This window comes from Sphaerodactylus townsendi, linkage group LG02 (genome assembly GCF_021028975.2).
Source record: "Sphaerodactylus townsendi isolate TG3544 linkage group LG02, MPM_Stown_v2.3, whole genome shotgun sequence".
Lineage (NCBI taxonomy): Eukaryota > Metazoa > Chordata > Lepidosauria > Squamata > Sphaerodactylidae > Sphaerodactylus > Sphaerodactylus townsendi.
Window position 1 is genome coordinate 131,749,648 of NC_059426.1, and position 10,035 is coordinate 131,759,682.

Sequence of the window (10,035 nt, forward strand, 5' to 3'; positions counted from 1 at the left end):
ATCCCAATGACACAAAGAGATGGCTAGCACCAACAATGACCTATCCATAAAAACCACGTAAGTGAGAGTTGTAGAACCTTACAGATAAGGCAGTAAGACCTAACTTTCTAAATGTAAAGACAAATGTTATAGCAACTTCAGATTGTAACGAAGCACAAATAGTACTCATCTAAGAACATTATCTTCACCAGAGGGGGAAAAATTGCTCTGAGCTCTGGAGTTATTGTATATTTTCATTTATACAGACAGGGAGTACAAAGTTGTCAGCTGAATCTCCCTGAATTTTCTCTAACAAATTAGATTGATTGGAACTCTTCAATGTTAGGTCTTAGAAGGGTCAAATCTCCTTTACTTTTACTGGAAATTCTGCATCTGAAGGAAATAGATACTACTAATAAATGAAATTTGATGAACAGCACAGGGGTAGCTTTTAAATGTGTTTAAATCAGTTTCACAGTAATATTGGACATTTCTCACAGACTAAATATTTTATATCAACTATTTAATAAACTAGATTGTATAGAAGAGTCTTTATATATAAGACTCTTGAGTATTAATGGTTTCTCTGATGTTAGTCAAGTTCAAAGAACATATAAAAACCCTGTTGGGATGGAACAGGAAGAAATATAATATGCCTTTAATTAATTTGTTATTTAATTTGTGGAGCCCACTCACGAAGGGCTATTTACTGGGCTGATAACATTGCAAAGTTCTCCTTCTCCCTGCTCACAACCCACTGTGGATTAGACTATGCGGGATGATTTATAGCCACCCTGAGATAGTTCATCATGACTTGGCCAAGTCTGATGTCCTCTTGTCCTTTTCAGCCATCTGTTTCTAAGAAGCTACACTGGCAAGAGCCAGAATTTATTACTTTAAAACAGGCGTGTCCAACTCTGGCCCTCCAGATGTTCATGGACTATAATTCCCATCAGCCCCTGCTAGCATTGTGTTGGAAGGGGCTGATGGGAACATTAGTCCATGAACATCTAGAGGGCCAAAGTTGGACATCTCTACTTTAAAACATTCCCAGATCCACCATTCACTTTAAAACATTTAAGGATCCACCATTCATCCAGAAAACTGAGACACAGGACCACCCCCCTCAAATAAAAATAAACCAAAATAATGAAACCTGACTAAAACAGTAACAACACGATGGGGACCTGTGGCAGGAAACATAGAATCCCTGTATTGTGCCAGTGGAACTGATTGCTGATTTTTTTTTCTTGGCATAACTTTGAGTCTTGAGATTTAAAGCCTTAGTCTAGGACGAGGGTACCTAAAAGACCTTCTCATATGCATCTACCAGTGACATTAGGTGTTCTGCTAAATTCTTGTTCTGTGTGTCTTTCATAATGGAAACAAGGAGCCTAGGTGTATGGTAACAGCTTTCTCAATGAGTCACCCAGATTATTGAATGCCCTTCCTGAGGGCATTTGGTCTACTCAGCTTCAGACATCTAGTTATGTTGTTTCTATTGCATTTGAAGATGACTTTCTGTTGAACAGGAATTTGCTTTGAAATGGCTGTTTAAATATTTTCAATTGATATTTGATGCTGCTGTTTTTGTATTTGTAAACATTATGATTTTTTATTGTTGAGTTTTTGTAAGCTGTCTTGAGAACTGCTCATTTAATGGAAAGGCACTCCTGCACTTATGTCTTAATGAGGATGGTCTTGGTGCTTCCAAGTCCACATAGTACATTTTTGAAAATGCAGGTAGGATTTGAAGATTATAAATATAAAACTTAGAAAATGCTTTCTTGAATGATGATGCCTAAATACTCCTTGAAGGGATCTTGGTTTGTATTTAAATTGTGAATAAATTTATTAAAGAGAAAGTGGTTTGATCTGTAAGAAATTTAATATAACATTTTTACTGTTTACACTGTGATATGTATATTCGGCAGTATTGCCAAATGGCACTTGTGGAATTAAAATTTCAGTGTAATTTTAAAAATTCTGATATATTTATCTCTGATGTTTAGCCAACAGCATGATCTTTCAACTGAAAACTACTGCAGGGTTTCAAAATCAGTTGTAACTGATTAAGTTCAGAGAGCTACCTGCCTTCCCTTTCTCTTTATGTCCCTTACAATGAAAATAAATACCACAGAACAGCTAGCTAGTCAGCATGACCACACTGGGAGCTAAATATAGCTGACTTCATTAAAATTTGTCCTTTTGGGCACATTAAAACTTTCATACCAGCATACCATGTTACATGGTGTATGCATTACATTAGTTACAATATATATTCACTGCTTTCCTCCCAAAGTGAGCTGAAGCTGCTTACGTCAATAAAAAGGCAATCAAAATACAGTACACAGACAAACAAAATGACCTGCTCTATCTTGGGCTAATCCTGAATTCATTGAACTAGTTTATCGAAGATCCAGCCTATGAGCCAAGGAACTTGAGTCCTTCAATTAGGACTCCTGCCTCTGGCCCTGCCCAGTTTCTGTACCTGCAGGCAGGAAACAGGAAAAGTAGGCAAACATCTGACTTAGAAGGGAAATTACTGCCAGCTGTACTATCTAACTTACCTTATGTTCTTCCAGTTGTCACTGGTACTTAAAACCAAATAATCCCAGCTCTATACCTCCTATGTAACAGAAAACATGTCCATATTTCCTATGTAAGTTAAATATGTACATTCCAACAGCTCTGCATTTTAAAAAAAATCACACTGCTTTTTAGTCTAATGAACTGTTTCTGTTGTTCTGGGTTTTAGACTGTGTACTGGATGGAACAACGAAGATTTACATAAAGTCAAGAACTAATTGTAATGAGTCTGTTCTGCACAGTATGGAGATCAAGAAGTAGTAAGCCATTGACATGCTATTAAAGATCCATAGAAACAAAGAATCCCAAAAACACTTTCTTGGAAGTAAGCACCATTGACCAAAACAAAATTTTAAAGTCTTGAACAGTCTCGAATCATGAGGAAAGACAAGATATAGATATTTTAATAAATAGATAAAAACAAACAAACTTACATCTGAGCAGACCTGCTTAGGATTGTTCTCAAAGTGGAATAAAAAATGTGGGTATACCGAGTTTGGTTCTTATTTTGTGTTAATGTGTTAAATTGAGCACCTTTGGAATAAAAAGGATTTTCGGTAGAACCACCACTGTTTCTTTTTACATTCTGCTGCCATGATAGAGGTCTTGTTACAACAGATTTTATGTCATTCAGTTGCCAAAATCTGGAACAAAGGGATCCTCATTGCAACAATTTTATTTCCTAGCTGCACAGAAGTCAAGGGAATGAATACAATCCATTTAAAAACTCCATTAGCTTGAAAAGGGAGAAATGAGAAAGATGCAGTAGCTACAATGCAAAGCTCAAGCAATGAAATAATCAGGGTCTCTCAAACCTTTTATTCACAGCCGAAATGCCAGAGGGTTGTTCTGATTCCTCCCTATGCATTCAGCTGTCTTCCTACATGCAGGGTTGCAGCCAATGAACTCTTCCATATATGGATGGGCATTTACTTATGCAAAATGGGACCAATTTTACAGATTCCCCTTTTTACATCACACTCTGTGCTGTTCCTGAAGGTTCCCCGATGCCCAGAGGATGCTTCTTAGAGATTGCAAACACTAAGAAATTGGAGGTGGGAAAGATCCATTCCATTGGGGGAGATTTACTCATATTTGATTGTGCCCTACCCATTGCCCACAATTCCTTGCCAGCATTGACAACCTGATTATAATGGAATAACCCAGTTTACCAGCTGGCTTTTCATCAATGTGTGGGGAAAGAACATAATACACAAAGTGTTGACTGTTGCCCAGCCTCATCACTGTCAGTCTTGGGCCTTGAAAGACAAAACCCTTCTTAGGTCCCTTCCACGTGGTCCAATATACCATCGTGGGCTAACAACGGTATAAAACCCTTTTTTTGGGGGGGGGGGACTTCGCACAGATTCTGCTCCTAACATGAGTCCGCCCCGTGTTCTCCCCTCAACCCGTGTTTTTCAAGAATCGCATGATCTGTGATACTTTTGTTTTAATGCAACTTGCAGCCACGTGTGAGCAAACGGTCGCCAGGAAGTTCTTTCAGTGGCCGGACTTCCCTCCATTTTCCAAGGTCCTGCCTGGCAGCTGCATAGCCACGCTGACTCACAGGGGCATTAACATGGCTGCCTGCAGGGCCTGCCCACCCACATAGCTACAAAGCAGAGGGAGGTGAGAAAAAAAGTGCCTCCTTGCGAAGGCGCAATGGCAACCCGCAATGCTTCAGTGGGCTCCATTCTCTGCCTGCACAGAGTCATGCGAACACGTCGATGGGACGTGTTTATGCCAACTGCAACCCACTGTACTTTTGTTGTGCGGAAGGGGCCTTAGTAAAGGATATGAACAATAGTTCTTATAAAAATTCTGTATAGATTATTCATGGTTTTTTTTGTTCAGAGCAGATTTAAATTTTTAAAATTGTAGCTCGTCACTTGACAATGAAGTTCCTTCCTCCTCATTAGTTTCAGCAGCATTCACTGCCTGAGCAGACTGAGGGTGAGATGAAGGTGCTATGAAAACTTAATGAAAGGAGAGATGCATGCTGTATTCATTAACACTAAAATGCAAGGGAAGTGTTATACTCATGTAATTCATGTTTTAATTCAGGTAATAAAAAGAATTTGACAATGTTTTCAATCTAGTTAAAAATGACTCATTAATTGAAAGCCATTGAGTGTAGTGGTAAGAGCACTGCTGGGTTTTGGAAAACCCAGATTTTGTGCCTTTGTCTGCCATGGAAGCTTGCAGGGGCCAGTCACCTATGGCCAGTCACACAAACCTATGGCCAGTCACACAGCCTAACTTACCTCCACAGATTGTTGAGAGCCAGGGTGGTGTAGTGGTTAAGAGTGGTGGACTCTGATGTGGAGAACCAAGCATGATTCCTTGCTCCTCCACATGAGGAGTGGACTCTTGTCCAGTGAACTGGATTTGTTTCCCCACTTCTACACATGAAGCCTACTGGGTGTCTTTGGGCTAGTCATCATTCTCTCAGAATTCTCTCAGTCCCAGCTACCTCACAAGGTTCTTGTTGTGTGGAGAGGAAGGGAAGGAGTTTGTAAGCTGCCTTGAGACTCCTTACAGAAGAGAAAGGTAGAGTATAAATCCAAACTCTTTTTCTTCTTATTCTTGTTCTGAGAATCAAAGGGAGCAGGAGAACAGTATTATAAGCTGCATTGAATCCCCACAGAGGGAAGAGCAGGGTGTAAATATCTGTGAATGAATCAGTCTGATATGACTGTACTGGTTAACAGTTTAGCCTGTTAACAAAGTTGTTTTCAAACATGCAGCTTTAAATGATTGTTGCTTTACCTGCTCTTACCATGCAAATGGTAATAAGCATCATTGGCCAGAATAGCAGCCCCTTCTCTGCTTTCTCCTCTAAAGGGGCAACCATCAAACACTAACTTAAACAGCACAAAGAGAGACTCAAAGTCAAACTAAGACTTGCGTGCCACACTCCTTGGTTTCAGCGGAGATAGCATGCCTGAGGCACTTCCTGCTGCACATTCTCCCACTGTGTGCTGTGATAGATGGTGAAAGAAGAATGGCAGAGAACAGAGAACAAGTCTGTGCCAATCCACCCCACTGTGGTTGTAAGCACCAGCTGAAGCAAGTTTTCTTGAAAACCAGTCATCAGTCACTGGAACCATTTCTTAGAACAAAATTAATGACTTTTTGATTGTCCACATTAGCCCTAAAGTCCAAAGCTTAAAGAAAAGGACACTTAGTGAACACTTTGCTCATTTCCCATCTCCTATCCCTTTCCTGAAAGCCCCCATAGCCTTTCTCCTTTTCTGCTTCCTTCTCTTCTTGCCACCCACCCACCAGCCAATCTTCATCTACCCTCCATCTTCAGCTGTTCCTTCCTTCCCTTTGCAGCCCCTACGTGGGAAAACGATGGTTGCTTGGTGATGGCTGCTGAGCTGGGCCCAGTTGTATAATGTCCACTGCTGTACCAGGCCTTTTGTGTTTTGGAGAACATGCAAGGATTTGCAGGGGGCACCTCACTTTTCCTTATATCCCACTCCCAATACTATTTTCTCTTCCCCTCCTCCTTGCAAACACCACACCTTCTTTGTCTTTTGCTGCTTTCTTCTCTCCTTTTCATCCACCAAATAGCCTATCTTTTATCTGCCCCTCTTCTTCAGCTGTATTTATTATTTATTTATTTCATAAATACTCCATAATTGGAACCCAAAGCAAGTTCCATCATTCTCCTCTCCTTTATTTTATCCTCACAACAGTGCGGTGAGGTAAATTAGACTGAGAATATGTAATTAACCCAAGGTCACAGTGAGCTTTCAAAGAAGAGTGGCAATTCAAACCTGGGTCTCTGAAACCCTAGGCTCATTCCGCACATGCAGAATAATGCACTTTCAAGCTGCTTTCAGTGCTCTTTGAAGCTGTGCGGAATGGCAAAATCCACTTGCAAACAGTTGTGAAAGTGGTTTGAAAACGCATTATTTTGCGTGTGCGGAAGGGGCCCTAGTCTGGAGCTCTAACTTTTGTGAGAAGGCAGCTGATAATAAAAGCAGCCTGTCCTAGGAGAATCATGGTAGTTGTGTGGTATCATGTTGCTCAATATTTGTTGTAAGGCTTTATGAGTCCTTCCTCAAAGACCAGAACAGTCTTGGAAAAGGTTCTGTCCCTTTCCCTGCCTTTTCTGACAGAAACCAAGGTTTGAATGCTGGCACTACTGTGTGATTGTTTAGCAATCACCACTGAGGGCATTCATTTCTAAAAGCTACAGGTGCTGGGGTGGGTTAGCCGCCCAATATATATATTTTATTTTCTGCAAACCAGGGGCATATTTCAGGTCTGCAGAAAGATGTGCTTTGTTTGTTCATAGCTGCAATACCTGTATTTAAGCAGCCATGTTGAGAATTAGATACACTGGTGTACTCAAAATAATCCCCATTATTAATTTAGTTTTCCAGATTTCTTAGTTAGTCAGAATTACAAACATGCTCCTGACTTTCTGCTCCAAATGTGTTGACATGTCTTCTCATGTATAAATAAAGAATACTTCTGTACTGTTACTTGAGGGAACTGTCATAAAAAGATATTATTTTTCCAGTTACGTTGACATGTAAACAGCAAAATTCTGCTGTTGCAGAGATTTAATCCTTTTTCAAAAATCTAAAATGCACCCAAAGGTCTTTTTGACTTCAGTTGGTTTGCATGCTGATTAAAAGCCCATTGAAGATATGAACAGATGCTGAACTAACTTCATCTTGTGCTTCATTGTAAAGTCTTCAAAAAACTCAACACATACTGGAAACTTGTATTGAACAGTGTCTCAGAGAATGAGCTGTGAGCAATTTAGATTGTTCCTGGTCCTAATTTCATCTCTGTCATAAACCTAGGAGGTAGCCTTTGAAAGTAGCTGTCTTAGTCCCCCATTGGCAGTATGGTGATGCTAGTGATGTTGGTGTTTCTTATTGGCGTTTGTATAAATTATTATGATCATAGAGTGGGTGATAGCCCATTACTGGATGAAAAGGGAGAAATTCTGACATAGAGAAAGCAAAAAGTCTCAATGCCTATTTTGTCTCAGTTTTTTTCACTGAAGAAGAGAACAAGCTCATTTAATGATTGCCAGTTGACATGGGCAGAAAGATTGTTGAAAGACATCTGGCTACACTGGATGAATACAAATCCCCAGGACCAGCAATACTTCAAGGTCTTTCTAGAGAGCTTGCTCTGTCATCTTCAAGACCTCTAGAAGAACAGGAGATATGCCACAAAACTGGAGGAGGGTGAATGTTATCCCAGTCTTCAAAAAAATGGATGAAAGAAAGGATGACTCAGGAAGCTACAGGCCAGTCAGTCCAACCTCTGCTCCAAGAAGATATTGGAGTAGATATCAAGGGGGTCGGTCAGAAAGCATCTAAGGAGAACTTGGTGATCCAGGTAAGTCAGCATTTGGCCCCAACCAGTCCTGCCAGGTCAACCACATTTCCTTCTTTGATTGAGTGATGGGCTTAATGGGTTGTGGAAATGCCGTTGACATTATTTACCTGGATTTCAGGAAAGCTTTTGACAAGGTTCCTATGATGTTCTGATGGGTAAACTGGAGGACCACAGATTAGACTCTAGGTTAGTTAGGTGGATAGGGAACTGTTTGGAGAACCACACCCAAAGAGTAGTAGTCAGTGGCATTTCATCTGATTGGAGGAAGGTGTCCAGTGGGGTGTCATGGTGCCTGGTTCTACGGCACCCCACTGGACACCTTCCTCCAATCAGATGAAATGCCTGGTTCTGGGCTCAGCACTTTCCCATATTTTTATAAATGGTCTTGATGAGGGGGTGGAGGAGACTACTCATTAAATTTGCCGATGACGTCAAATTGGGAAGAGTAGCAAACACTTTGGAGGACAAAATTCAATGAGATCTGAACACTCTGCAAAAGACAATGGATGTGAACAAACTGGATGAGAGATACATTTGTGGGTAGCAGTGGGTGTGAACAAGATCAGGGGTACAAGAAGACCATAAGCTAAATATAAGCAGGCAGTGTGATGAAGTAGCAAAAATGATCTTGGGGTGTTTCAACAGGAAGATGTCATAGTTCCATAATACACCATATTGGTCAAGCCACACCTGGAGTAGTTTGTGCTGTTTTGAACAAAATGGAGTGGGTACAGCGGAGAGCAAAAAGAAAGGCTGAGTGACTTGAGAATGTTTAGTCTGGAAAAGAGGAGGGTGAGGGGGAGACATAATTGCTCTCTTTTAGTATTTGAAGGGCTGTCACTTAGAAGGGGACAGGAAGCTGTTCCTGTTGGCAGCGCAGAATAGGACTCACAATAATAGGTTTAAATTACAGATGGGTTATAGATGGATATTAAGATTTTTTGTTTTACAGTAGGAGTAGTTCAACAGCAGAATCAGCTGCCTTGGGAGGTGGTGAGCACCCCTTCACTGGGAGTCTTCAAGCAGTGGCTAGATGAATACTTGTTTGGGAAGCTCTAAGTTGATTCTGTATTGAGCTTTGATTGGACTAGATGGCCTGTATGGGCATTTTTAACTCTATGGATCTATGATTCTATATGTAAAGTTCTGTGATCACTGAAAGTGCAATGCAAATGCTAAGAATTATTAATATGAAGAATGGTGTTTTATATATTAATAGAGGCAGATCACCTCAAACCCTTCTCGAGATTTACATTGACTCATGTCTGACTGTTGGCCAAAACTGAGGACACTCTTTTTAACCCAACAGCTAAATGGCTTGAACCCTTCATATATCAGAAGTCTCCTCCTCCACTTTGTTCTCATACATTCACTTTACAGGATCCCTCATGGGAAAAAAATCCCTTCAAGTCACTAAGTCAAATCCATATAACAACCTGCAAAAGGAGATACGCTTAGAGTTTGATCCAAAATTGTGGAGCTGTCTTTCTTTCAGGCCCTTTCCACGCAGCGGAAAGGGCGCCTTTCAACCGGCAGAAATTATGCCAGTGGAGGGGATGGGGCCGTTTGCATGGGAGCGTGCGAGCGTCCCCCGCAGAGGCCGGCACAGAAGAGGCGGCTCCGCATGGAGCCGCCTCTCCTGCGTCCCCCCACTCACCTCATCCTCCAGTGTCAGTCTGGAGGGCTGCAGGCACCCGCCCATGCTGCCCTCCAGCCTCCAGGGGTCGGAGGGCAGCGTGGGCGGGTCTCAGCAGCCCTCCAGACTGACACTGGAGGACGAGGTGAGTGAGGGGGGACGCGAAAGTGGTGTGGGAGGTGGCGCTTTCCAAAAACCTCCCTCAGGAAGGGAGGTGGCAAGCGGTGCCTTCACGCCGCTCGGGGCTGCACCAGTGTTTTTCCATCCGTGGGCCGCTGTTTTTGGCCCTGTGTGGAAAGGGCCTCAGACTCTGAGACATGAAATAGGGACCTGAACATGGATGTAATAAAGGCAGTTAGTTGGCATTACCTGGATTCAGGGTTCTCCATGGGTGTAGAAGAAATGAGCTGGTTCAACATCTTTCTGTGGGGTTGACTGTCAGTGGGCCTTTCCCCACT